This window comes from Panthera pardus, unplaced genomic scaffold, assembly GCF_024362965.1.
Source record: "Panthera pardus isolate Hobbes unplaced genomic scaffold, ASM2436296v1 HiC_scaffold_13, whole genome shotgun sequence".
NCBI classification, from domain to species: domain Eukaryota; kingdom Metazoa; phylum Chordata; class Mammalia; order Carnivora; family Felidae; genus Panthera; species Panthera pardus.
In genome coordinates this window covers 83769116-83795821 of record NW_026526688.1, presented here as the reverse complement: position 1 = coordinate 83795821, position 26706 = coordinate 83769116, and the positions used below count along the sequence as shown (strand labels likewise).

At 35.3% G+C, this 26706-nt stretch overlaps 1 protein-coding gene across 1 annotated transcript in view; it reads right to left on the bottom strand.

Annotated features, from left to right (window-relative positions):
* INPP4B (inositol polyphosphate-4-phosphatase type II B) overlaps positions 1-26706 on the bottom strand; it is a 758464-nt gene that overhangs the window by 617988 nt on the left and 113770 nt on the right. The window contains 1 exon segment of the mRNA XM_019420351.2: positions 13526-13588. The gene's annotated coding sequence lies outside the window, so the exon portion shown is untranslated.

Genomic DNA, 26706 nt, shown 5'->3' with positions numbered 1-26706 from the left:
CATCACTTCAATTATACCAGCTATCACCCCATTGGAGCAGCCACATTTTCTCAACTTCACCCCACTTTCAGCTCTTTTCCCACATAATGACATTAATTTGGGCAAAATCACTTTTAATGAGAACAGAACTTTCTTTGAAAGTTGAAGTGTTTGCTTTCCCTTTTGATCAACAAAATTCTACGGACTGAATTTTAAAAACTGGGATTGGGTTTGTGGTGTTTTTTATTTCGTGGTGTACACAGTGACTGAGTACAAATGAGATAAAGTTGATGAATAAACTTGTTGATCGTTGATATTATTTCCCTGCTTCTATTTGCTTTTTTTTTTTCTTTTATAGCTTGCAAGCTCAGTTGTTACAAGGAAAATCAATAAATAAGCTTTCAAGGAAACTTATACCCAGGGAGAATAAAGGCCCGTTTGCCTTGAAGTTATTCTTTTCCTTTTTTAAGGGAGTAATATCCGCTCCACAGCCAGAGTTCACTTTCAAGTCAACAGAAACCCTGTGTGCTTATGAGGACTCTCTGCTGAGAGAACAGAGCCCCCAAGTATTTTCAGAGGGATATCTTTTGTTACCAGGATAACTTTTGTGAATTGAATTGTTCTGAAGTCAGGCAGGATTGAAAAAAAAGGAACCAGTGTGGCCAAGAAAATAAACTATTGTCCACAAGTTGAGGAGATGGAAAAGAATGTAGGTAAGGCTACAAAAGACAGCCTTTTCATGTGAATGTAAATGAAACATAATTTTATTAATGGCACAGAGACTCTCTGCCCTCTCCTGGAACTTATACCTAGGAAATAGAGACCAGATCCTTTAGAGTTCTGTTCTTTGTCAAAGTATTTTTGCCATCGCATGACAGTATTTAAAGGAGTTGACCTTGGACCACATGTGTGAGTTGCAAATCTGAGCAGCAGCATTCAAAAAAACGTAGTAAGATGATAGAAATATTCTATAACTTTGCAATGCTCAGTATGTTAGCCAGTAGTTACATATAAATATTGAATGCTTGAAATGTGGTTAGTGTAGATAAAGAACTAAATTACCAATATTATTTAATTTTAATTAATTCAAATTTAAGTAATTGCATGTGCCTAGTGGCCACCATGTTAGCATAACACTGGAGAATGAGAGCTGAATTCAGATTCTCAGCCTTTTTATAAGCACATAGAGTAACATGGATATCCCCAACTCATGTTCCCTGGTCATTTCCTTCCAAGCAAAATTACATCACAAAGCCAATGGCAAGAGTCAACAACAACAACAAAAAAACGTCCACATCTACTTGGCAAATCAGTACATTTAAATAAAGGCATGGGTAAAAGTAGAATGGTAGTCATTGTGTAGGAAGAGGGTCTGAGACGTGTTTTAGTAAGAAAAGAGAGTCCTTGAAAAAATATATACACCCCTATGTTCATCGCACCATTATTAACAATAGCCAAGTTATGGAAACAACTTAAATGCCCATCAACCTATGAATCGATAAAAACTGTGGCATACATATTGACATTGAAATATTACTCAGCCATAAAAAAGAGGATGACATCTTGCCATTTGCAACAACATAGATGGACTTTGAGGGTATTGTGCTAAGTGCAATAAGTCAGAGAGAGAAAGACAAATACTGCATGATCTCACTTATATGTGGAATATTTTTAAAAAATGAGCTCATAGATGCAGAGAACAATTTGGTGGTTGCCAGAGGCAGGGGTGAGAGTGGGTGAAATGGGTAAAGGGGATCAAAAGGTACAAACTTCCAGGTATAAAATAAATAAGTCACAAGAGCATAATGTACAGCATAGTGACTATAATTAATAATACTGTATTGCATACTTGAAAGTTGCAAAGAGTAAATCTTAAAAGTTCTCAGGACACACACACACACACACACACACACAAATTCTGTAACTATGTGTTGGTGACAGATGTTAATTAGACTTGTGGTGATCATTATCCAATAGATAAAAATATCAAGCCATTACTTGAAACTAATATAATGTTGTATGTCAATTATACCTCAATAAAAAAGAAAAGAAAAAGAAAAGAGAGTCCTGAGAAAGAGCTACTGGATAAGAATGTAGTGTTAGTGTTGCAGTTATCTATTTGCTGCCTAACAAATTTCCCCACAATTTAGTGACTTAAATCAATGACATTTGTTTTGCTCATGAATTTGCAACTTGGGCAGGGCTCATGGGAAGATAGTGCATCTCTGTTCTGGCCATCATCACCTGAATTGCCCCAAGGCTGGGAACAGGGATCACCTGAAGGCTTGTCCCCACACCTGGCTAGAAATAATGCTGACTATTGGCTATAAAACTATCAGCCAGAACACATTAAAAATGGATACTCCATGAGGCCTGGACTTTTTTCACAACATGGTGACTTGATTCCAAAGGCAAGTGTCCAGAAAGAGAGTTCTTTACCCTCTTTATGATCCAGCTCTGGAAGTCCCATAGCATCACTTCTGCAGTACTCTGCTCATCAGAGAAGACACAAAACCCATCAGGTTCAGGGGAAGGGAAAATAGTGTTGACCTTTTGATAAGGAATGCCAAGGAGGTTATGGGAAAGCACATGAGACTAGATATATTGCTGTAGCCATTTTTTGCAAAATACTGTTTTGCTTAACTATTTTACAGTTTAGTTAAATAGTTTAGGCTTCAAGTAATAGAAGCCTTAGTCAAACTAGACTAACAAAAAAAGAAATTTATTATTTTAACAAACTGTTAAGCTTAAAGTCTCAAGTGTATCTGCATCCAGTGGCTCAAATGATACAATTCATCTTTCTCATGCATACTAATCATTCTGTATTTCTCTCTTGTCTCTTTTCTCTCTGTCTCTCTCTCTTTTCAACTGCCCCAGCAACTTCTACAAATGGCAGAACAAAAGATTACTGGCAATGCTAAGTCAACATCCTGACAGGAAATTTTTTCTTGGACACCAAGTCTCATAGAAGGACTGTGATTAATTTGTTTATATACACCATGCCTGGCCGTTGTCCAATCCTGGGTCCTGGAAAATGATGTCCCATTACAGGCCAGGTAAAGTTCACAAGTTGACACTACCAGCAATTATTTAATCTCACTGAATTTGGGTTTTCACACATGTAGACAGGAGGTTCTGATTGATTGATGGCAAAACTCACTCCCATTCTCCCCTCTCCTCTATCTGACCAATTGCAATGTGATTTTGTAGCTTCTTTCATCCAATGATGGAGTCTATTTCCCTGGATCCTAGGCTAACCTTGAGATTTAGTTTTGGCCAATAGAATGTGATCAAAGTAACTTTGTGCCAATATTGAGCATAGGCCTGAAGATCCCTTAGGCATTTCTGCTCTTTTTCTCTCAGATCCCCAACACTACCATGAAAACAAGCTCAGTTTAGACTGTTGAAGGAAGAAAGATTGAGTAGAGCAAAGCTGAGTCAGCCCAGTTCTCCCAGCCAAACTCAAAGACACATAAGACAGCTCAGCCTAGATCAGCAAAACCAATCCACAGCTGACTTTTCAGCGGTCTGAAGATACATGAGCAAACCCAGCTAAAACCACCCAATCTGCAGACTGTGCCCTTGAGTTTTTCTCCTTGTGTGTTTGTTCCACAGCGTTACTATGACAAATATGAAACCATGATGCCAGCAACCCCTAAATCTTAGAGCTGTGTTTAGAACAGTGCCTGACATCAAATAAGTAGTCAATAAATATTTGCTATTATTATTATCCATAAATGCCAGTACCACATAGAATATGAGTGGGCTTCCTAAAGAAAAAAAAGGGTTTCCCAAACTAAACTCCAAAAACAAACAAAATTTAAAAAATGAGATACCTTCCACATGTTTCATGTGCTCTAACAAAGAGAGAATATTGACCTATTAAATTTTTAATAATTGTAATAAATCTGTAAGAAAAAGTAAGCATATAATGGGAAACACTTCACTTATTGTCAGTGTAGTAAAAGTAGATGATTTGCAAAGCCTTTCACATATCCTGTATAAATTTCTAATATCTGATGTATGCCTAGCTATCACACCACCAATTAGATCAAATATCAAACTTCTTCCTTGCAAAATAGACAGTAACATTTTCATTATATTATTAATTGCTGTTGTTAACAATATTTATATCAGGCCAAAAATAAGGACAAGAGTAATTTTCTCTCTCCTAGTGTTTTTCAGACAGAATAATTCTATGTCTGATACTATTTTGAATGGTGGACTTTAAAAAGATAAATACATTAGCTCCAAGAGAACATTATACCTTACCTTTACAAAAACTAGAGACACACATGACTCTGAGCCTCACCCTTCTGTGTGAGTTGTGTGTATTGTGGGGGAAGAGGCTGTTCTCTCATAGCGACCCTTCTCGGTCTGCTCTTTCAGGTAAGTCACTCATCCAGTTACATAACTTCAGTAAAACTCTGTCACAGTTTCATTTCAGCTTGTAAATTCTCTTGTGAACTCAATTCTATATTTCCATTTCTATTTGACTTTTGTACTCAGATGTTCTGCCATTTCCTTTCTCAATAGGTCTTAATGTGAATCACTGCCTCCCTGTCCTATGTCCACAAAATACATGTATGTTAAGTGATAACTCAATGTAAATAAGGATCCTAGTTCTGTTCCTTACACATAACAAAAACAGAATAAGTAGTAATTATCACTAATTTTGTCATTACTTTTATTTTCTAATTTTGCCTTCACAATATCCCTAGGTGTGGCTATGACAAGTATTATTATCTTATCTGTTAATTATGAGTATAATATACCAAGAGGATAAGATACATAGGTCACCAAATATGAAAGTACAAGTAGGGTGTCAGGTAGAGTTGCAAACACATATCAGTAAGATTAATAATGACTGCATGAAGGACAGTAAGTTTGAGAATAAATCTAATGAAAGTGAATTTTCAGATTCATTTAACAGAATTAACAGTACTTAATATACATTAAGCACTTACTATGTGACAATAGCTATTGTGAGTCAAAAGTAATATCTTAGGTGTTCCTGGGTGGCTCAGTCGGTTGAGCAAATGACTCAGTTTCAGTTCAGGTCATGAGCTCACAGTTCATGGGATGGAGCCCCACATCGGGTTCTGTGCTGACAGTGTGGAGCCTGCTTGGAATACTCTCTCTCCTCTCTCTTCTCCTCCACCCCCAAATAAATGAATAAATCATTTAAAAAGTAATATCTTAATATTAGCATTGACTCAATTATTTAAGCATTTTTTCATGGTTTTGTAGAAGAAACCAATATGAGACTCTATGGGTTAAATAGCTTGCATTCAGTCTAGTACCAATAAGCTAATAAATCACCAATAGGGAATTTGAATATAGATCATCACGTTCCCACAAGTGTCCCTATTACACTTTTCTCTCTCTGAAGTGAAAAATGAAAAGAGATACATAATGGTGAATGAAAAGTCATCAAGGTAGAAATATGTAAATCATACACAGGGTGGGTCGATCATTGTGCATGGGCTATGAGGTAACAGCTGGGTGAAGAATCAGGTGGAAATGAGGTTGGGAAGGTTTGGGATGCAGCATCGGAAAAAATGACCCTTGATTTTCAGGTTGAGGTGTTTGAATTTCTGGAACAGCCTGAAGGGAAAATGACCCTCTCTATACTTTAACTTAATCTATGTCAATGGATGGAAAAATGAGTATGTTGAGGAAAAATGCACTGGAAATAGGAGTTCATTTCTTGATGGAGAGCTATTTAGAGTTTATTTAGCATTGGCAGCATTTCTATTCAAAATACTTCCTGAACATCTGTGTCATTTAATATTTGTAAAAGATAAAGAAAGAGACAGATTTCAGACAAATGCTCTGGTCACATCTCACCCCTAACCTCTTCTAGAAGGTTAAGTGCTGGAAGCAGAGGATGAACTGCTGTATATCAAGACAGTGATGTGCTTCAAATGTTGAAAGGGCCTTAACTGAACATCTGGCTAATAATGTGCCTTCCATTTATTAACTGCACTTACTCACTGCACCTGCTCCACGTGAGGAATGTACATGGGTCAAGTAACTGCAGCATGATTTAAAATGTTTGCCTTACCACCTACAAACATAATTAAAGGATAACAACTGAAATCTTGGGGGGAAATGTTGGTAAGTCCCTTTTACTAGTGGTTCTACAACAGAAATGCAAAAAAAATAAGAAATTTACTGATAATCTGATGAAATCAAACCAATAATTCTCAAATGTAACAACTTCAGTATGAAGGGAATTACTTTTTTAGTTTATGTACTAGTTGAGTTAGCCCCTACCTCACTACACCAACTAAATCAATTTTTAAAACTCTTAAAAGTGATGAGAGTGTAACATTAACATTAGTATCTTCCTTGGTAGAGCTGGTTTTAGGAAAGGAAATATTTTCATAATTCTCATTTCCAGCTTTTCCTAAGACATATATTTTTAAATTCACTGAAAGTAGTACTTTTCCAAGGGAGAAACATGGGAGTAATACTACCTTTTTCAAGATTATGTAAAAATCTGTTTGGTACTTGATCAACTAATAATTAATCACCCGAGTTCTAATTCATGACTGAAATCCAACAGATTAGTCTGAATCATTCTGCTAATGTGATTCTGATTTGATCAGATATTAATTGCATTATTTACAATAATGGCCAGGGACACCTGGGTGGCTCAGTCGGTTGAGCGACCAACTTCAGTTCAGGTCATGATCTCACAGTTTATGGGTTCCAGCCCCATGTCGGGCTCTGTGCTGACAGCTCTGAGCCTGGAGCCTGCTTCAGATTCTGTGTCTCCCTCTCTCCCTGCCCCTTCCCTGCTCATACTCTCTCTCTGTCTCTTTCTCTGTCTGAAAAATAAACTTTAAAAACTTTAAAAAAATTAATTAATTAAAAAAATAAAATAATGGCCAACATTGGCCAATACTATAATTTTCCTTTTTAAAATTTTTTGTAATATTTCTTTTTTGAGAAAGAGTGGGAGAGGGACAGACAGAGAGGGAGACAGAGATCTGAAGCGGGCTCTTCACTGACAGCAGAGAATCCAATGCAGGGCTCAAACCCATACACCATGAGATCATGACCCAAGCCAAAGGCAGATGCTTAACCGACTGAGCCACCCAGGCATTCCCTATAATTTTCTTATTAATTTCTGGAAAAAATTTTGAGATCATTTTACCTGCTGTGTTAAGGACTAAACAATTATATGTATTATAATTCATGGAAAATACATATTTTTTTCATATTTCTAAGTTTTCCTTGTCTACTGGTGAGCAAACACCTATAATACTCTTTGGTATCTATCAAAGCATTCTGAGTATCTTATAACAACAGAGCACAGCTCCAAGAAAGGTTAGACATTGCTAAATAAATAGCACACAGATGTGGATGCTAAAAAATTAATACCACACAATCTTCTGATGGGCTGGAGGATCAAAATGCTTCCACAAAAACAGAATGAAATAAACCCAAGCACAAATACTCATGTAATCGTGACATAAATGAATCATAAAGCACTGAAACAGAAGTTTAGAGATCGGCATCTAGTACAACTTCTGACAAATTACTCAGCTCCACACATAGTTCTTATGTCATCTCATTGGTAGAGATAATATTGGAAGTAAAAGTAACTTGTTACATGTGAACAGAAACAAGTTTAAAAAATAATTTCAAAATATTTTATGATGTTTGTAATCCTTCTCATAACTCAAAAAACTACCTCTTACATTTTCAAAATAGGTACTTATTATTCTCAGATAAGATGTTCTAATAAAGTACCAATTTGTTGTCATTATGAGTTAAGGCCACGGGAACCCTAGGAGGTTGCTGCTGACATCTAGTGGCATAATTTTTTAAATGCCAAATTCATTAAAAATATATAACTAGGGAGAGAAAGGGACAAACATACATACATATGCACTTGAAAACTCTAGTGGATACCCCATGTCATAAATTATTTGCCTCTGCCCACACTACTGTGCTTCCAATTATTTGCTCCCCTTCCAAAGTAATGTTAGTACTGTAAATCCAAAGAAATGAGAACTAACATATACGCTGAAGCCTAAAAGAACCAATTCCCTTGAAGTCCTTAGTCCTCTACTGGGAATTGCCAAGTCCCAGACAGCCCCAGTTCCTAAAGACCCTGTTCCAACCCCAATAGTCACAATTTCATCTCAACTTCCCAAATAACCATAGCCCTCCCCAACTCCACACCTAGTACTTGAGTGCTTTCAAGATGCTACCCTAAAGAGACTACTGTAGAGCTGGGAATATGTTATTTCAGGCTGCATATCCACAAACATACACACATATTCAAAAGGGTCACATACTTCCTAGGCATGAGGTTCAACAATTATTGCAAACTTAAAAATAGCTTTCAGGGCAGCTTTAATGGCTTCCAACAATCTACATGAATGATGGTGAAAAGAAGAACACAGAAGAAACTGAACTTAGGAAAAATGATGAGGAGCATAGAATATGCTTCTATACACATGTAAAAGGATTTATTTTGTAGTGTATGTATGTATGTATGTATGTATGTATATAAGGTGCGCGCATATGTGTGCGTGTGTGTGTGTGTGTGTGTGTGTGTGGAAAGAGATACACTCTCAAGTTCTGCACATACCTCACTCTAGCTAGAACACTTATGAATATAGTAGGTAAACACTGACTTAATGAATGAACAAATAAATGAATGAGGTGACAAATTATAATATAACTTTTTTTCCCTACTGGTTCTAATGTGAGATATGCAGTAGGTAGTGTCCTTAAAAGGCAGGATTTTGCTCTTAGGGAATAAACGCTTTAGTTGAGTAGCTCAGGTTAGAATTTTCTTCAATGACATGTGTAAAGTGTCAAAAACAATGGGTGATAGAACTGGGCAATCTTCTGTTGGTGAAGAGAGTGTGTTTCAATAGTCAAAAATTATTTGTTTTACAAATTAATGTATTTGAATTTCGGTTTTACTCTCATTGCGAAGATGTGATAAAGGGAGAGTGGGTTCTCAATTAATTAATTAATTAATTCTAATACAAGACATAGCTAAATTATAAACCTCATAGTACAGAGAAATATTTTAGCCTTTAAACATTCCTTTAGTGGAAACCATGGAAATGCAAGGAGCTCATTACTTCACTCAAAAGTGGGAGTAACATTGGATGGCAGAAGAATCTTCTTTTTTTGTTGTTTTTTTCTTCTTCAAAATCATATTAAAGAAAAGAAACCCCATGTCTGTGTATCTAGATGACTTTACTAAGAGAATATGGGTTAAGGGAGAGATATCATTGTAGTATTATGAGGAATTCAAGAGGCATCTTAAAGAGAAGTTTTAAGGTTATGTAGGCTTGGGAATACGGGAGAAAGATTGGGCATTCAGAGTGGAGTATTTATTCAAGAATAAAGAAAGACAATAATGTTTAAAGTATGTAGTGGAGTAAGAGAGAAACAAAGTAAGAAATAAAGACAGGGAATTGATGGAAGAACTTGAATATTATTTGCAGGAGTTGATTCTAGACAGTGCTATGCCTTGTAGTCTTGGGAGTTTTTAAATAGCTCTTAAAAGATGGAGTATCCCCCAGAATCTAATCCTAAGAAGAGTAAAAAATAACAAGAACTTTTCAAATGACAAAAACTATAAAAGCCAAAAAATTCTTTGGAATTTTCATAATAGCTCTTTTTCATGCAAATCCTCTTTAAGAATTACTTTTTAATCACTTCTGTATGAAAATGCTCAGTGATTTGTTCTGTGACTTGCACTTTAAGTACTCTTTGGGAGCATACTTTGCCTGTTGTAATAGTTATTTTTCTGTAAAGCAATACGTCTTTCACATATTGAACCTAAATCAGGTAATGTGACAATGGCATCAACACCTTTTATCACATGCCATAGAAGTATTTCTAACTCTCGTTTAAATTCATGGTCATTAACTTATTAGTCAACCTGTAAGTTTTGATGATTTACTTTCCATTGTTATTTCAGGATAGGTATATGATAAATAATATAAAATATAAGTAATGTAGTAAACTCAAAATATCGGAAGATTTTCATTCTTTTAAACCTCAACATATATTACATCTATGTTTTCTACAGCCTGTTGAAATAAACCACAATGAAACACATCACTAAACAATTTATTTACAACTCATTTGTTAGTGTTCTTGAACATAACACTATACATTAGCCTTATGACGTAATTTATTTTCCATTCTTAAAAGTGTGTGTATACTAAGCTTAGAGGTCAACCTAGATTACATCAACAAAGTGCTGAATCTTATTTAAAAAATGTTCTTTATCTATTTGGTAGGGAGGGGGGATTCATGTGGGAAAAGTCACAGAGAGAGGGAAAGAGAGAGAATCTTAAGTAGGCTCTGCCCAGTCAGTGCAGAGCCCACCACAGGGCTCAATCTCACCAACTGCAAGATCATGATCTGAGCCAAAATCAAGAGTCAGACACTTAACCAACTGAGCCACCTAGAACCCCCCAAAATGCTGAGTCCTTAATATCTTATTACAAATTCTACAAAAAAAGTTAAATACAATGAAATAAAACTTAACATTCCTACATAATGAAAATAAATTACAGACATGAAATTTTCTTTATGACATTCAACCTATTTCTAGGACATATAAACATACGTAAAAATGGAACAGAATAGGAATCTTTATTTTTGTACATAACCTTACTAGAGGTATGTATAAGGATATTTTGACTTGGCTAGTTGAAGTAGCATCTCTCTTTGAATGACAAAATTCATAATATTGTGACTAAAATACCCCTTTTAAAAGGGTCAAATGCAGAACTTTCAAGTATGTGCACACACAAAAGTGTCTGCTATTTCAACAGCTTGCTCTCTGAGCTTCATTGCCAGAGTTAATCCTACTCAAAATGACAGTGTTAGTTGTCATGTGCAACTAAGAAAAGCTGAATGGTCCCATTTGTCTAAAAATAACACCTTCACTAGTATGTCTTAAACTTCCACCATTAAAACTTCCAAATGCATTCTAGAAGGCCAGCATTACCCTGATACCAAAACCAGATAAAAACTCCACTGAAAAAGAGAACTACAGGCCAATATCTCTGATGAACATGTATACAAAAACTCTCAATAAGACTAGCAAATCGAATCCAACAATACATTAAACATTGAAATTTCAATGTCCATATCCCATTGTGAGATAATAGAGCATCAATAATTAGCACTCTTTGTCTTATTAACAGGAATTCTTTTTATAAGATTGCAAACACCCCTATGTCAATGAATCCAAAGGTCTAACTTAGAGAAATAATGACATGAGCACCATTTCTCCCACCCAAGTTACTCATCGCACACCCACTCCCAACCTGAACACAAATGCACACATGCTAGAGCATAAGCTCTTTGGAAATTTTGTCAGACCAAAGCACTTGGACTCTAGCCATATATAGGACTGTTCCTTTATTTTCACTTTTGAGAAGCAAATTTTGTTAGTCTGCATACATAATTCTGGAAATTCTACCATGTTAATGGAAATATCTCTCCTTCCACCCTAACTTCTTTTTTTTTTTTTACTACATTCAGTTCAAAATGAGTTTGTCCATCTCTTAAATAAAACAAAAAGGCTAATAAAATGGAATATTAGCATATACAGAGCTCTGAAAAAAGAAAAACATCACAAGAACGCATCCTGGATAGTCTGTGTTCCTTTCATCCTTTATTTTCACTCTAAAGATCATAGATCCTTGAACTTCTTCATTGACTTCATCTCATTTAGTGTGTTTCTTTTTCTCTCTTTACTGTGTTATCCATCAATTTCCCCTAAACAAGCATTTTTCTACGACTTATACCCCTAGCCCCTTACGCCTATATATCATATAGCTCAGCTTCACCATCTTCCACATATTCTTGAGGCAGTTCTCATTATGTTTGTCTTTGGGGAGTCATAGTTAATAGCTCTATTAAGGCAACCCTCAACTGATGACATTAACCGTTTTTAGATATTTTATAGTTTGAATTAACAGTTTAATATAGATAAAATTTGAAAAGAGTGCCTACAATTCAAAGTCCCCTTTAGGGGAGAAAAGTTGCTTCCTTAAAGGGTTTTTACTTCCTTTGAAGAATCAACTGAAAGCCAGAAATAAGTAGAAACACCCCAATTTTCAATCCAACCTATTTTTGTTCAACTGCAAATTATTTTTTTCTTTTTTTTTTTAATATATGAAATTTATTGTCAAATTGGTTTCCATACAACACCCACTGCTCATCCCAAAAGGTGCCCTCCTCAATACCCATCGCCCACCCTCCCCTCCCTCCCACCCCCCATCAACCCTCAGTTTGTTCTCAGTTTTTAACAGTCTCTTATGCTTTGGCTCTCTCCCACTCTAACCTCTTTTTTTTTTTTTCCTTCCCCTCCCCCATGGGTTTCTGTTAAGTTTCTCAGGATCCACATAAGAGTGAAACCATATGGTATCTGTCTTTCTCTGTATGGCTTATTTCACTTAGCATCACACTCTCCAGTTCCATCCACGTTGCTACAAAAGGCCATATTTCATTCTAAAGTTCAGAAATAAGTTTTCTGCTAAGGTCCATTAAATTTAAATGCTACCTTTGTTTCAGCACTCATTTGTTTAGGAATTCAAAGAGTTGTCAAAAATAAAACCCAGTTAGTTCCAATTAGCATGCAGCCTAATATACATTTCAATCATTCTATTATTTGTTTTCATATACATACAGTGACATCCTATCCTCACAGATAAATGAGTAGATAGTATTGAGAGATGGGTCTAGTTCCCCATCACAATTCCAACCTTTCAGAAGCATTTCTAGAAAAAAACTACTTTGAGATAGCAGCTCTATTCATGAAACATATACGCACTGTATATCTGTGTCTATATTCACACTTTGTTTACATGTACATGTCATTAGAATATTTGCATGAGCATTCATATTCTTAGTCCAACATATGTAAATAAATCACACAGTAATTTGAAAAATTTAACAACTAAATAGGCAATCTGTTAAACATAATCAGGCATGCTATTCAGCAACTGTATGATATAATTCAATCTTCCAAAGAAAATATGTTTTGCGCAAGGGTACCTTTTTTAAAAACCTGATGAAATTTTCTAGGAATTTGTACCCACATTTTTGCAGATTCAAAAAATATGTAAAGCCATCTCACTAATGCTTAAATAAAAGGAAAATCTCATCACCGTAACCTGATAAATAATCTAATTCTCTTATTGTCTACCATTTGTAAACATGATACACTAATTGGAGCTATTTCCAAAGAGAATGCAATCTTCTAGTCAAGATCCTATTCACATATTAACATAAATGAAAGAAAAATGTCACAAAATTAACCATTATCTATAATGTTTTGATAAGCTAATATATACTTTAAAATTTATTCACTTCACAAATACGGTGATCATCATAAATTATTTCCTATACTTTTCAGGTGATGATTTAATTTTTTGAAGGTTTATTCAATAGCTGAAACCATTAATCAAAGAAAGCCAATTATTTTAATGTATCAAAGTTAAAAAGACTAAAAAATTTATCAATTCAAAATAAGCATTACCTTGATCTGATTTTTCATAAAAGACAGCAGATTGCTTGCCAGGTAACACCATTTCCTTGGGTTCTGTGGGCAAAGAGAAAAAAGATTAATAAAAACAGCCTTTCTTTTTACTCTTTAAATACTTCTTGAGGGAGATTCATTAGTAATAAAGGTCAGGGAGGAAAATCATTTAACAAAATACTCAGCTCCATTCAGCAGCTGCCTTGGGAACCACTTGGCTATAAATGCCAAATAATTTCCCCAAAGGTCCCCTCTCTCCTGGAGCTGAGAACATGGGTGACTGTGGCAGATACTAAGCCGTGTTTTCTTTGCTTCTCTCCCTTCTCACATGGGAACAAAACTAGCACTTTGAGCAACAAAAAGCTTTAGCTTCTGCCATTTCAAAAGATAAGATGGAAGCCATGTTGGGACAGAACATTTACTTGGAATACAACTGACTGAAATGAATTGGCAATTATCTAAACTTACTTTTCTCCCTCCCGCAGTGAGTATGGGTTTTAAAATATTCATGAAAGCTTGGGTGTCTTCCTATTCTGTCTTTCCACAAAAGTGATAACGTGAGATATTATGGGATGCCTCTGTAAATAATTGCAGATTACCCTGCTCATATGATGCAATTTTAGAGTTTTCCTATGCAGCAACAAGGAGGAAAGCACTTTATAAAAGTCAAAAGTATGAAAATATATCTTATTCCCTCTCTTAGCATATAACAATCTTGATGAGTATCCCATAAGAGATTTTATTGCATCATTATCTGAATGTTCAGATTGGAGGATAAATTCAAGTCTGAGCAATAGCTTTCCAGAAAGGAATGTAACATATCTAGGTAAGAATTTTAAATTCATCCCTTAAGAAAGTTATTTGAATGAATGTCAACAGTTAAAAGCATCATTGATTAATTGACTATAGCAGTCATTATAAGAATAGCCATATAACTGCAATCACTACATCTTACAAGCTATGTGAACTTGGGCAAGTAAATTAAACTGTAAACCTTCACTTTTCATCTGTATCAGAATAATAATTTTTCCTACTCCACAGAGCTGATAAATAAATGAAATAAAAATATATAAAGGATATAGAACTAATAAATGTTAGCTGATATAGTTTTCAATATCATTATTATTATTTTCATTGTTCCCTTTTTAAAAAAAATCTTGCTACTCCATTAAAAATCACTGCCTCTGAGCCATGTGGTGGAATGATTAAAATAATATCACACTGGACACCACTTAATTTGCAGATTTGTTAATGATGACAAAAATAAATAAATAAAGTCATTTTAGGTCTTTGGGCAGGTGGGGAAAAAAGATTTTTCAGGAAGATCAGCAAGCTGTCAACCACTCTACTGCATTGGCTCCCCTTGATTTTGCTAAAGATTTTCATTTAAAGAAGTCCTCCAAGATTCTCTTAGAGCAATTGGCCCTTGTGTACTTTTATCAGTACTCAATCCCATTCAGAAAACACCTAGTGAGCCCCTACTGCAAGCCAAGGGTATGGACAGACTTTAGAGAAACCACAATAAACAAAAAGTGACTCAAGAAAAATACAGTTCAGTAGAGGAAACACATCTGTAGACAGTCATTTCGTGTAATTGGTGTAAATGGCAAGTTTAAATCATTAAATGATACATAATGTGTTGGAGCAACAGAAGGTATTGAAAGAATGTTCTGCAGTCAGGAAAAGAGGATTTAAAAAATAATCTTTAAAAAGTCAGTCAGAATAGCTGTACTGATACACACTGGCTGACAAGCAGACCTGTTTGGTCTAAGAAAATGTCACAGAAGAGAAACTTTGCAAGACTAAGTCTGGAAGGCAGGTAAGTAAGGATATGTCTTTCCAGGGAGCTAGGACAATGCAGTCAAAGAACTGGAAGCATAAAAAAGCATGGAGACCAGATTAGCATGAGGGTGACTTCAGAGCTTCCCCTCAATCTCTCATTAAAATGCTCAGAGGATGTCAAAGAAGACAAACACTGGTAACACCACTGGGAGAAAGTAGACAAAATATAAAAAGGTATTTCCAGTAGCTTCCTCCCTAATAGTAACAGATTAAGTAACACTGTTTTAGACTGAAATGTCATACTGTATATTTTGAAAGAGTAGAGCATATATGACTAGAAATAAACGTGAAAGGGACTTTGGTTCGCACCAACAACAGTCCCCAACTACAAGGTGCTAGAATCAAGCCGACCAAAGTCTGCTTAACATCTCTTGTGGGTTGGATTGTGATTGTGCCCACCAAGAAATATGTTAAAGTCCTACACTAGCACTTGTGAACATGACCTTATTTGGAAAACGGAGTCTTTCCAGATGTAATTAAAATATGAATTAAGATGATGTTATATGGAGTAGGGGAGACCCTTAATCCAATTTGACTGATGTCCTTATAAAATGAGACACAAAGATAGACACATGCAGAGAAGAGAATACCATGTGATGAGGGAAGAAGAGACTGAAGTCAACAAGCCAAGGAATGCCAAGGATTGCTTGGTACCAGAACAACACCAGAAGCTAAGAGAAAATCATGGAACAGGTTCTCCCCTAGAGCTCAGAGAAAACATGGCCCTGTTGACCCCCTTATTCTGAACTTACAGCCTCTAGAATTGTGAGGGAATAAATTTATCTTATTCTAAGTACCCAGTTTCTGGTACTTTGTTATGGCAGTCCCAGTAAACTAATGCGGCATCTTTTGAGCCAACAAGAATTAGGCCCCCACCCATACCCTGATCATTTGGAGCTTAAAAAATTCTTACAGTTACACTAAGTCAGCAAATAATTCTCGATTTAGAATTTAGAATCCCCAGCTACATTAAAAAGCTGATTTAAAGTTTAACTTGTCTCCCATCCATAGCTAGGATCTGCTGCAAGTGAAAACCAACAGCCAACGAAGAAGGATAAGTTGGTCCTATGTTTTTACCACAGGTCCTCTTCCCCAGCCAGTTAACCTTGGCCACAATGCCTCTACAATATAAGAGTGGAGTGAAAAAGGGAAGGTAAGGAAAGAAGAGGTAAATGGAGGAGGAAAATTTACTTTCTACTCACTGAGCTAAGAGAGCTGTTACCTATTTAAAGCTGATTCTCAACTACTGGATGCCTTTCCAGGTTTTTCAGTGACTGCTTCCCCTTCTCCAGTCACTGGCCTCCATTCATCTGAACTGCCTTGATATGAGTCATACTGTCTCGCTTTACCACTTACTACATCCACAGCTCCATATGACACCTTCAGCTTCTCCCTGCTGAGGCCAGTCCAGCCCATGAGCAACTCTCTTATTGTTCTCTCACATCCATGGGTCATACCTACAGCACAGAGAGCTCTCTAACAAACCCTGGAAAAACGGGTTATTCTCAATTCAGTACCTCTGCTTCCTCTACATAAACGCTCGCTAGCTCATCTCGGCTTTAGTTTCATCAGAAATTAGTCCACTGTTTCCACAACCACCCCCAAAACTTAAAGGGACACATATTAAACTCTCAGTGAGTTTTGTTGAAGCACCTCTTTTTATCACTGGGAGGGGAAAAGGTGAAACACTCCACTAACCTCCCTCCTTGTGGACATTCCTGATGGACCCTCAGTTCACTCTGAAGAAATATGCCTTTAATCTGTAGACCTCCCACCCCTTTTGGATTAGGAATGTAGGAGCTATCTAACCAGTTCTCATGCTCATACTAGGGAATTTCTAAAAGGTGACCTGTTTTATAAAGCATTTTGATATCTGATATCTATTGCTTTAAGTAGTCAATATTTTCTGATTTTACACTCTGTGAGATTAGTCTTCACAATTTGAGCTTTAAGAGACTCTTGGGGGAAGTAGCTAAAAATTGTATAAAATGTCTACTAGATACACTATCTTTTTTTATGTTTCTTGAGCATTCCATGTATTTTATATATAAATTCAACATAATACAATTAATGTTATATCTGTCCTATTCTTCAACATAATCTCTCATCTTCAGTCAGGCAGAGTTCTCAATAGCCATGTTGTTCTCATCCAGTTCCACTCTCCATATTATTTCCTTCTGGTTGTGGTTAAATTCTTACTTTTTGGCATGTTCCAAATTTACCACCCTGTCAAAACTTTAATGCCAACTTGTCCAAAAAGCGATCTCCAGGTATTTTGGACTTAGTTGATTTTGTCGTTCTCTGACCTGTGTAGCAATTATACCAATGCCTATCATTTATATTGCCTTCTTGGGTTGTCTTGTCTTGTCATGTCTCCCCATATACCTTTTGCCTCTCACCTATCTTCTTCAGTACTTATTTAAATGCTCAGCACCTAGGAGGAGGTTCCTAATAACTACATACTCACTTCTATGTATTAGATATCTATTAACAAAGATAAGACAGAGCTAACTTTTAAGGCACAAATATCTTACAATGTTTCATGACAGATATCACATAGTAAGACCTTATTGTTGCCATATAAAATTTTTTAAAAAGTTTGAACAAACTAATATGTCAAATAGAACAGAAGCAAAAGACAAGGGAATATGAGAGGTGATGTCCCATCATAAAACAAGGATGTCATTATTTGAAAATATAATCTATATGCAATGCTTTTGCATTTCTCTATGTTTGACATCACCTTCCCGACAGGGGTAGCACTTGCCTCAAAAGGATTAAGATTGTTACAAGGTAAATAAAAGAAGAGGGGAGACTGGGTAGCTCAACTGACTAAGTGTCACCCTTCGGTTCAGGTCATGATCTCACAGTTCATGGGTTTGGGTTTGAGCCCTGGGTCAGGCTCTGTAATGACAGCTCAGAGGTCAGCACAGAGCCTGGAGCCTGCTTCAGATTCTGTGTCCATCTCTTTCTGCCCCTTCCCTGCTCACACTGTCTCTGTCTCTCCCAAAAATAAATAAACATTAAAAATTTTTTAAATAAAATAAGACCACAGGTTTACTCCCAGGAATAATTCTAGATCCATAGCAAGGTGATAGTCTTGAAAATTAGATTTCCTTTAGAAGAGAATAAATTTTGATGCACCCAGGTGGCTCAGTCGGCTAAGTGTCTGACTCTTGGTTTGGGCTCTGTTCATAATATCACAGTTCATGAGTTTGAGCCCCACATGGGGCTCTGTGCTGACAGTGCAGAGCCTGCTTAGGATTCTGTCTCTTTGCCCCTGCCCCACTCACACTCTCTGTCTCTCAATCTTAAAAAAAAATAATAATAAATAATTTTTAAAAACACAATCTTAGTTGTCATTAACATATTAGAAGCCAGAACTAGAGAACTAGGTCATGGAGCTATGTGACACCATGGTGAAGAAAACATCGGGTATGATGTAAATAATATGGAAAACTGCCTCAGGTTCCAGGGTTGTATGCAGAAGAGGACGACAGATGGAGGAGGAAGAGGTCAGATATCAAGTCCTCCTTTCCCTTCTCTAAGTTGAACTCCTACATGAATGTGGTAATAACAACATTAGGACTCGAAGACTACTTTTCAGGGCATGTACTGGAGAAAACTCAAGACTGTCCGAGAAAAACTAGCATTCAGCATTTAACATGGCATGGGAGCAGCTAAGCAGTATTAGAGGAGGAAGGGAAATATCTAAAACCATGAACCTGAGGCAGAATCCCATCATCCCCACAGCCAATGTATGGTGTCCTGGGAAGACAGCAGTTCCCAACTGCCCTGATCAGGGAACACGGAAGTGCTGAGCAGATGTGATCCCACCTACTACCTTCCCCAAAATGAGATCACAGGAGGCCCATTGCCTCCATAGTCACAATACTGTTAGGGAAAGAGTAGAAGAAAGGGAAGAATTCTAAAAAGCACAACCATTTACCCAGAAGTTGTCTGACTCACCTACCCCTAATAAAAAGGAACTCAAATGTATCTAGTCCAGTGTTATTCTCTTACAGATGAGGAAACAAAAGACCAGATTGGCAGACTCATTTACTCAAGAGATTATACAGATGAGGAGAGATTATACACATGAGGACAGAAAAGAGGCAGTAATTCCAATTTTTCTAATGCCCGCTGAAATGCCTACGCACTATCCTACACTTTCAACCAGTTTTTCTGTTTATTATATCAGTTAATGCTATTATTCAGTTAATACTTTTAAATAAAATTCAGATTTTGTTTTAAATACCAATAATTTTAAATCCATTTATTTTGATAAATAATGAAATGCACTTAAAATAATGAATAATGAGTCCACAGAAACACGATTAGTCTCATTGATTTAGCAAATTTAGCAAGGTTACTGAATTTAGGGTCATTATAAAAACGTAGTTGTGCTACCCCATAACAACAAAAAAGTAAAAACATAGAAATTCTACATTTTAAATAGAAATAAAACCTCATATATCCTGGAATAAATCTCACAAAAGATGTTTATGATCTCTATACCAAAAATTACATAGAGAAACATTAGGACAAAACACTACTTAGAGAAAATAAAGCAGAAAAATTAATGGAAAGACATACATCATACTCACTGATTGGAAGATTCATTATTATAAGATGTTGATCCATGCATTCAGTGTGATCACAATAAAAATTCTAGTTGTTTTTTTTTTTTAATTTTAAAAAACAAGCTAACATTTAAACAGAAATGTAAAGGGTCAAGATTAGCCAAGGTGGTTTTAAAGAAGAACAAATTTGGAGGTCTTCAATTATCAGATTATTATATCAGCTTATTATAAAGCTTTCATAATTAACATGATGTGGAATTGGTACAAAAATAAACAGATACATGAAATAAACAACAAAACAAAACAAAAAACCACACAAATTATGACAACTAATTACACAAGAATTACGCAATAAGAAAAGGTCAATCTTTCCATTAAATGATACTGAATGAATTATATATCCATTTGGGATAAAACACGAATCTTAACTCCTACATGTACAAAAAATCACTTTCAGAGGGTTGTATACTTAAACATGGATGATAAAACAATAAAGCTTTCAGAAGAGAATATCTTTCCCTTTGGGGTAGACAATGATTTCTTAAACAGCACAGAAGAAATGGTGGCTATAAAGGGAAAATATGATGTTTGATTGCATTTAAATTAAGAACTTCTGTTTATCAGAAGATGCCAAGTAAAGAACGAAATGGCAAGCCACATAGTATAAGAAGAAACTTGCAATACATATATCAGATAATGACTCATATTCAGGATATTTAAATAAACTTCTACAAATCAATAAGAACAAGGCAGACAACTCCAAAGAAAAATGGGCAAATGACATACATGGACATTTCACAAAAGAAAGCATTCAAATTTTCAACAAATATATTAAAATTTCCTCAACCTTATTAGTCCCTTGGAAATGCAAATTAAAATCACAATGAGATGCCCACTGTAGCCAAAATAAAAAGGACAGATAACATAAAGAGTTGCAAGGATATGAAGTAATGGACCTGTCATATCCTGCTTGCAAAGGCCAGAGAGTGGAAATTGATATAACTTCAGAAAACAGTTTAGTAGTATTTATAAGGTGGACATATTCACACCTTGTGGCTGGGCAAGTTCCGCTCCTCAGTTTATAACCACTATAAAGGCATACTATGGTTGCCAAAAATTATATAAATGGATGTACATAGTAGCACACTTCATAATAGGGACTAACTGGAAATAGTTCAAATCTTCATTAATAGAAGAACTAATTAAGAAATTAAGACTTATTCACACAATGAAAAGCCATACATTAATGACAATAAACAAAGCACAGTTACATGAACAACATAGATGAATATCACAAACAATAATCAGGGTAATAACTCATATGCAAAAAAGTACACACTATATCACAGTATATAGCATATCCCCCTTGTGGGATATATAGTGACTGGGAGAGGACATGGGGTGCTTTTAAGGTACTGATATTATACTCTTTTTCTTGAGCTAGCTGTTGGATCTTCAAGGTGAGTTCACCTGCAAAATTTTATCAAGCTGCACACTTGATTTGCTTACTTTCCTATATGCATATTTCTTTTTTTTAACAGAAGGAACATACATTTATTTATTTATTTATTTATTTATTTATTTATTTATTTTTGAGAGAGAGAGAGAGGGAGAGAGAGAGAGAGAGAGGGTGCAAGCAGGGGAGAGGCAGAGAGAGAGAGAGGGAAAGAGAAAATCTCAAGCAGGCTCCTCACTGTCAGTACAAAGCTCTTTGTGGGGCTTGAACTCATGAACCATAAGATCATGACCTGAGTCGAAGTCAAATGCTGAACAAACTGAGCCACCCAGGCACCCCTGCATGTTATATTTCAATAAACTTTACTTTTCAAGTGGCATTTGGATCCCCACCCATCTGTCTATACCACTTGAACCAAAGGCACAAGGAGATTTTAAAGATAATTCCTGATTTTAAAGACAACCAGAAAGAAAGAGCAGATTTCAATTTGCAAATGTTCTTTCTCAGCATCTACAGGTGTGATAATTCAGGACAGCATCTAGAGAGAGAACATTAGTGTTTTCCCTGGAATACAAGCCATCTTCCATATTTTCAACCTATACGTTCCTCTTCAAATTACTTCTTCATTGTTGACACGGTTCAATAAAAGGGAATCTAGCATAAAGTGTATGTATATTCCACTTTTAAACATAGTTGCACATTTAACAGTACATATGTTTGAGAATTTTTTTTTAATTTGGACTACATTAGGCAGGAAACACTTAGAGTCAGATCTTAAGCATTATACGTGAACTTTTAAATTATTTCTTTTTGCAAATACTAAATGTCTACCTTCTAATTGCTTTCTAATTTTCCTTTGCTTATTTCTTTATGAAAAAATTATTACAGAAAAGAAAAACACAAATAAAACAAAGGTTTGTAATTGTAGGTTTTTAGAAGTTTCTGCATTTAAGCTTTGGAAAGAAAATATAAATAGAAAACAGAAATATAATGAATACCTATTTATCTCTGTCTGCAAGCAATAAGATAGAAAACCTGTTTTCTTCTCTGAATTATAATTATACTTAGATTAAGCATCAATAATGAAAAACCACAAAGGTAATAACCACAGCATAGGCATTTTGAAATGTATGCTTAATCTATGCCAGAGAAAAGGCAGAAATAACAACAAAAGTCACATCCCAGGTTTAAAGCATACTAAAAGCAAATACTAGGAATAATTAATTGCTGCCCCTTTTTTAATAATCATATTTTAACTAGGTTGATGAAACCATTCTTTTCTAAGTGATATACTCTAATTCTACTGATAATTTTATTTATTTAATCATAAGTTTACACTTTCTGGTGTTTATTCAAAAAAATAATCAAAATCTTTTCCCAGAGGCAATTTAGCAATAAAAGACGTTTAAAAACTACTTTTTGAAAACTATTTTTTAAATCTCTTAGTCTGGATTACCTTAGAAGTACCTTATTATTATTGTAATAATAAAAATGAACATTTCCACTGCCAAATATAAACCAGATATTGTTTTGAGTTGCTGTCTTACACATTCAATTCTTGTAATAAGCTTAACAGATGGATATACTATTATCCCGTTTATAGATGAGGAAAATGAAGCACAGTTTGGTTACCAGAAGTTACCTGAACCACAGAGACAGTGAGCAAAGGCAAGATTTGAAGGCAGGTAGCAGTTACCAATTCCATTCTCTTGACTATTCCGTTGAGCTAATGTCCCTCTATTTCCATGTGAGTACCCATTACTATGACACATGCTTGGTCATTATGTGCTATTATTTAAATATATTACTTAATTCTTACTAGGAAGTCTCCCATTTTATTTTGAATGTCTGTTATTTAAAAATATATATTTTGTGTATATCTTTACTATTTTCTATATTTTTCGTGTATTGGCTAGAATTGTTAACACAATATACTTTGAATTTACAATGGGTACTATGTCCTAAGAGTTTAATTTTTTTTTTTAACGTTTATATAATTTTTGAGACAGAGAGAGACAGAGCATGAACAGGGGAGGGTCAGAGAGAGGGAGACACAGAATCCGAAACAGGCTCCAGGCTCTTGAGCTGTCAGCACAGAGCCCGACGCGGGGCTCGAACTCACGGACCGCGAGATCATGACCTGAGCGAAGTCGGCCGCTTAACCGACTGAGCCACCCAGGCGCCCCTATGTCCTAAGAGTTTAAATCAATTTACATATATCATGCCATTTCCATTTAAACACACATGCAACCAGCACTATTCTCTGAATTGATTTTTACATATTTTGCATATTTTCTCACCTTCTATCTCATGCTATTGCCAAAGTCAAATACTCAGAGTCTAGGTCCTTTATTTTCAAAATGTGGTCCATAAAATGGCAGCATTCCATTACCTGAGAGAGATACAGAAATTCCAGCCACCACCCAAGACCAACTGAGTTAGAGTCTTCATTTTAACAAGAAACTCAAGTGATCAGTGGGCATATTAAAGTTTAAGAAACCTGCTTTAGATGATATATTCCTCTAAAGACTTTCTTAATCCTTGCTTCAGTTAATTTATTTCTGTAGGTTCTGTGAAATTTATTCTTATCAATTTTACCACTAAATATTTCAGTCTGCTAGAATTATTATTGAGTACTTCACTATTCCTATCACTTTTACTGCCTGCAGTGTTACTGAATTTTACTGAATTAACTACTGAAGACTTAAAACAGAAGCTTCTCTTCTAGGGCTGTCTGAAAGGCTGTTTTGTTTGCAAGGTGCTATATCTTCCACAAGTAACTACAAATGCCATCAATTGAAAACAGGAAGAGTTGAAATGCTTTAGTTCTAGTGTGTAGCCTGTAAATGTCCATGAGAGTTCCTAAGTTAAAAAATCAATACTAGACTAGCTACTGTTTTCTCAAAATCCTGAGAAATTTGATGCTATACTATAGAACAATGCTGATCTCAAATCCTTTGTGAATTTTTCTCAAATTTTCTTAGTTCTCAATATTCACTTAAAAGTTGCCCTAGGGTTTTCTAGCTTTTTACATAAGATGACCTGGAAAGGTTCCAGAAAGATATTTTACTATTACTACTAAGATAAAAGATTTTGCTCTGGCAATAAAACAACCACCATTAATGACAACCCAAACAAGGGCTCAGGGTGGCTTCGTCGGTTAAGTGCTTGACTCTTAATTTCGACTCAGGTCATGATCTCGTGGTTCGTGGGTTCAAGCCCCTCATCAGGCTCTGTCCTGTCAGTGTGAAGCATGCTTGGGATTCTCTCTGTCTGCCTCTCACTCTGCCCCTTCTCAGCTAGTGCTCTGTCAAAGCATGAATAAAAACTTAAAAAAAAAAAAACAAAAACATAACTAATAAAGCTCCCAAACAAAGAGAAATATCCATATTGAAAACCATAAAAATAAGCTGCAAAAGGGACACTGGATAGCTCATTGGCTGAGCCTCCAACTTCAGCTCAGGTCATGATCTCATAGTTCATGAACTCAAATCCCACATCACACTTGCTGCTGTCATCACAGAGTCAGATCTTCTCTCCCCCTCTCTCTCTGCCCTTCCCCTGCTCTCACTCTCAAAAATAAATAAAAACATTAAAAAATAATAAGCTTCAAAAGCAGCAAATTAATGCAAAAAAATCAATCTTAAGATACAAGACAAAGTTTTGTGTTGGTAAGCACTTTTTACTTTTTTAATAAAAAACCAGTACTCATATCTTCAAAAAAAAAAATGATCAAATTTCCTTATTACCTTATCTCTTTGCATTGGCTCTTGAATGGATTTCCAACTTATGAGCTAGCTTGGGTAAGAAGGTTAATTTACTTGGGCATATAGAATCAAGGAAGATCACTCATTACAATTTTGTGATAGAAAAATTAAGAATGTTTGAATGTAGTCTGGGAATTAAATAGTAAAAAGGAATTGATTTTAATTGTGTCAGGTGCGATAACCACATTGCGTTACATAAGATAAATATCCTTATCTTTTAGAAATGTATACTGAAAAAAAATGGGCTGAAATGTCCAAAAAAATTACAAATAGGACATATGGGTACACACTGCCACCACTAAAGAAAAAATAAAATAAAGTACCACCTACAAAAACAGAAAGAGCACCATCAGGAATCTAGAAATAACATCAATAATAGAGAAATTTCAATATCAATGTAGGAGGTTTAAATTAAATAAGCCATTAGTACATTAGATTAAGAGAAATGTAAGAAAAAATAATGTTTCTTTTCAATATTCATAATGTAACTGAACTAACTTTATATTTGAAAAATGATATGGGCACATTTTGCTCAAGCTAGTCACTATGATAACTTTTTTATATATACCACTGCTCTTAAGATTTAAAATAGCTGTTTAAGAGAGACATGAACACTTTGCCTACTTTCATAACATTTTTGGTTTGACCCACGGACAGAAGTTTTATACTGCTTTACAGTAAGCCTTTCTATTCTATCTTCTACTTATTTCATCCTGTAGGATAAGGAGGGATAATTTGATTAGTCATATTTTATTAGTAGGTTGTTTCTGTGCCTTAATGCACTAGAGTAAGTGAAAAACTTAGCCCAAAAATTTGGAAATTAACTAACATTAAAAAGAATTTTAACTAAGTTAACTTTTACCTTTTATTCCCATTCTAGGAAGCAACAACTTTTGTGAAGAATACAAACATCAAAACTAAAACAGCAGAAAATATTTTTGCAATGTTGGCGGTATTCATGAACAGAAACCTAAAAACTATCTAAATGAAAAAAAATACAATCTAGGAAAAGAGAATTATAGTTGAATACCTCCATATTCCACTATCAAAGTATTATAGATAAAAACAGGAGATAAAATTAAAACTATATGGTGCCAAATTAGGAAATTTCTGCTCCTGGTTACATAGTCACTAGTAATTCTAAAAAAACCCTCTCTTTCAGAACATCTAGAATGCTTGATAAAATTCAACAAACATACTTTAAAACGCACTGTTGGGTTCACAAGACATAGAAGGACCTTAAAGTGGCAAAATGTAGACAGAATTGAAACAATAGTAGCATTCACATGCAAAAGCATGGGTGCCCTCATGTTGTTTACTAATAAAATCTTGAACTTTTGCATTTCAGCCTGAGAGGAAATAATGGACAAGCCTTTAGGTTTGAACAAAATAAGGAGTTGAAATTCAGAACATCTAAAAAGCCCAAGAAAATGTAAAATTAAAAAAAAAAGTCTTGTACCATAGGGAAGAGACAGGGGGTAACTTATCTATGATATCCCTAGCTTGGAGTAGAGAAAAAGCAAATCATAAAAT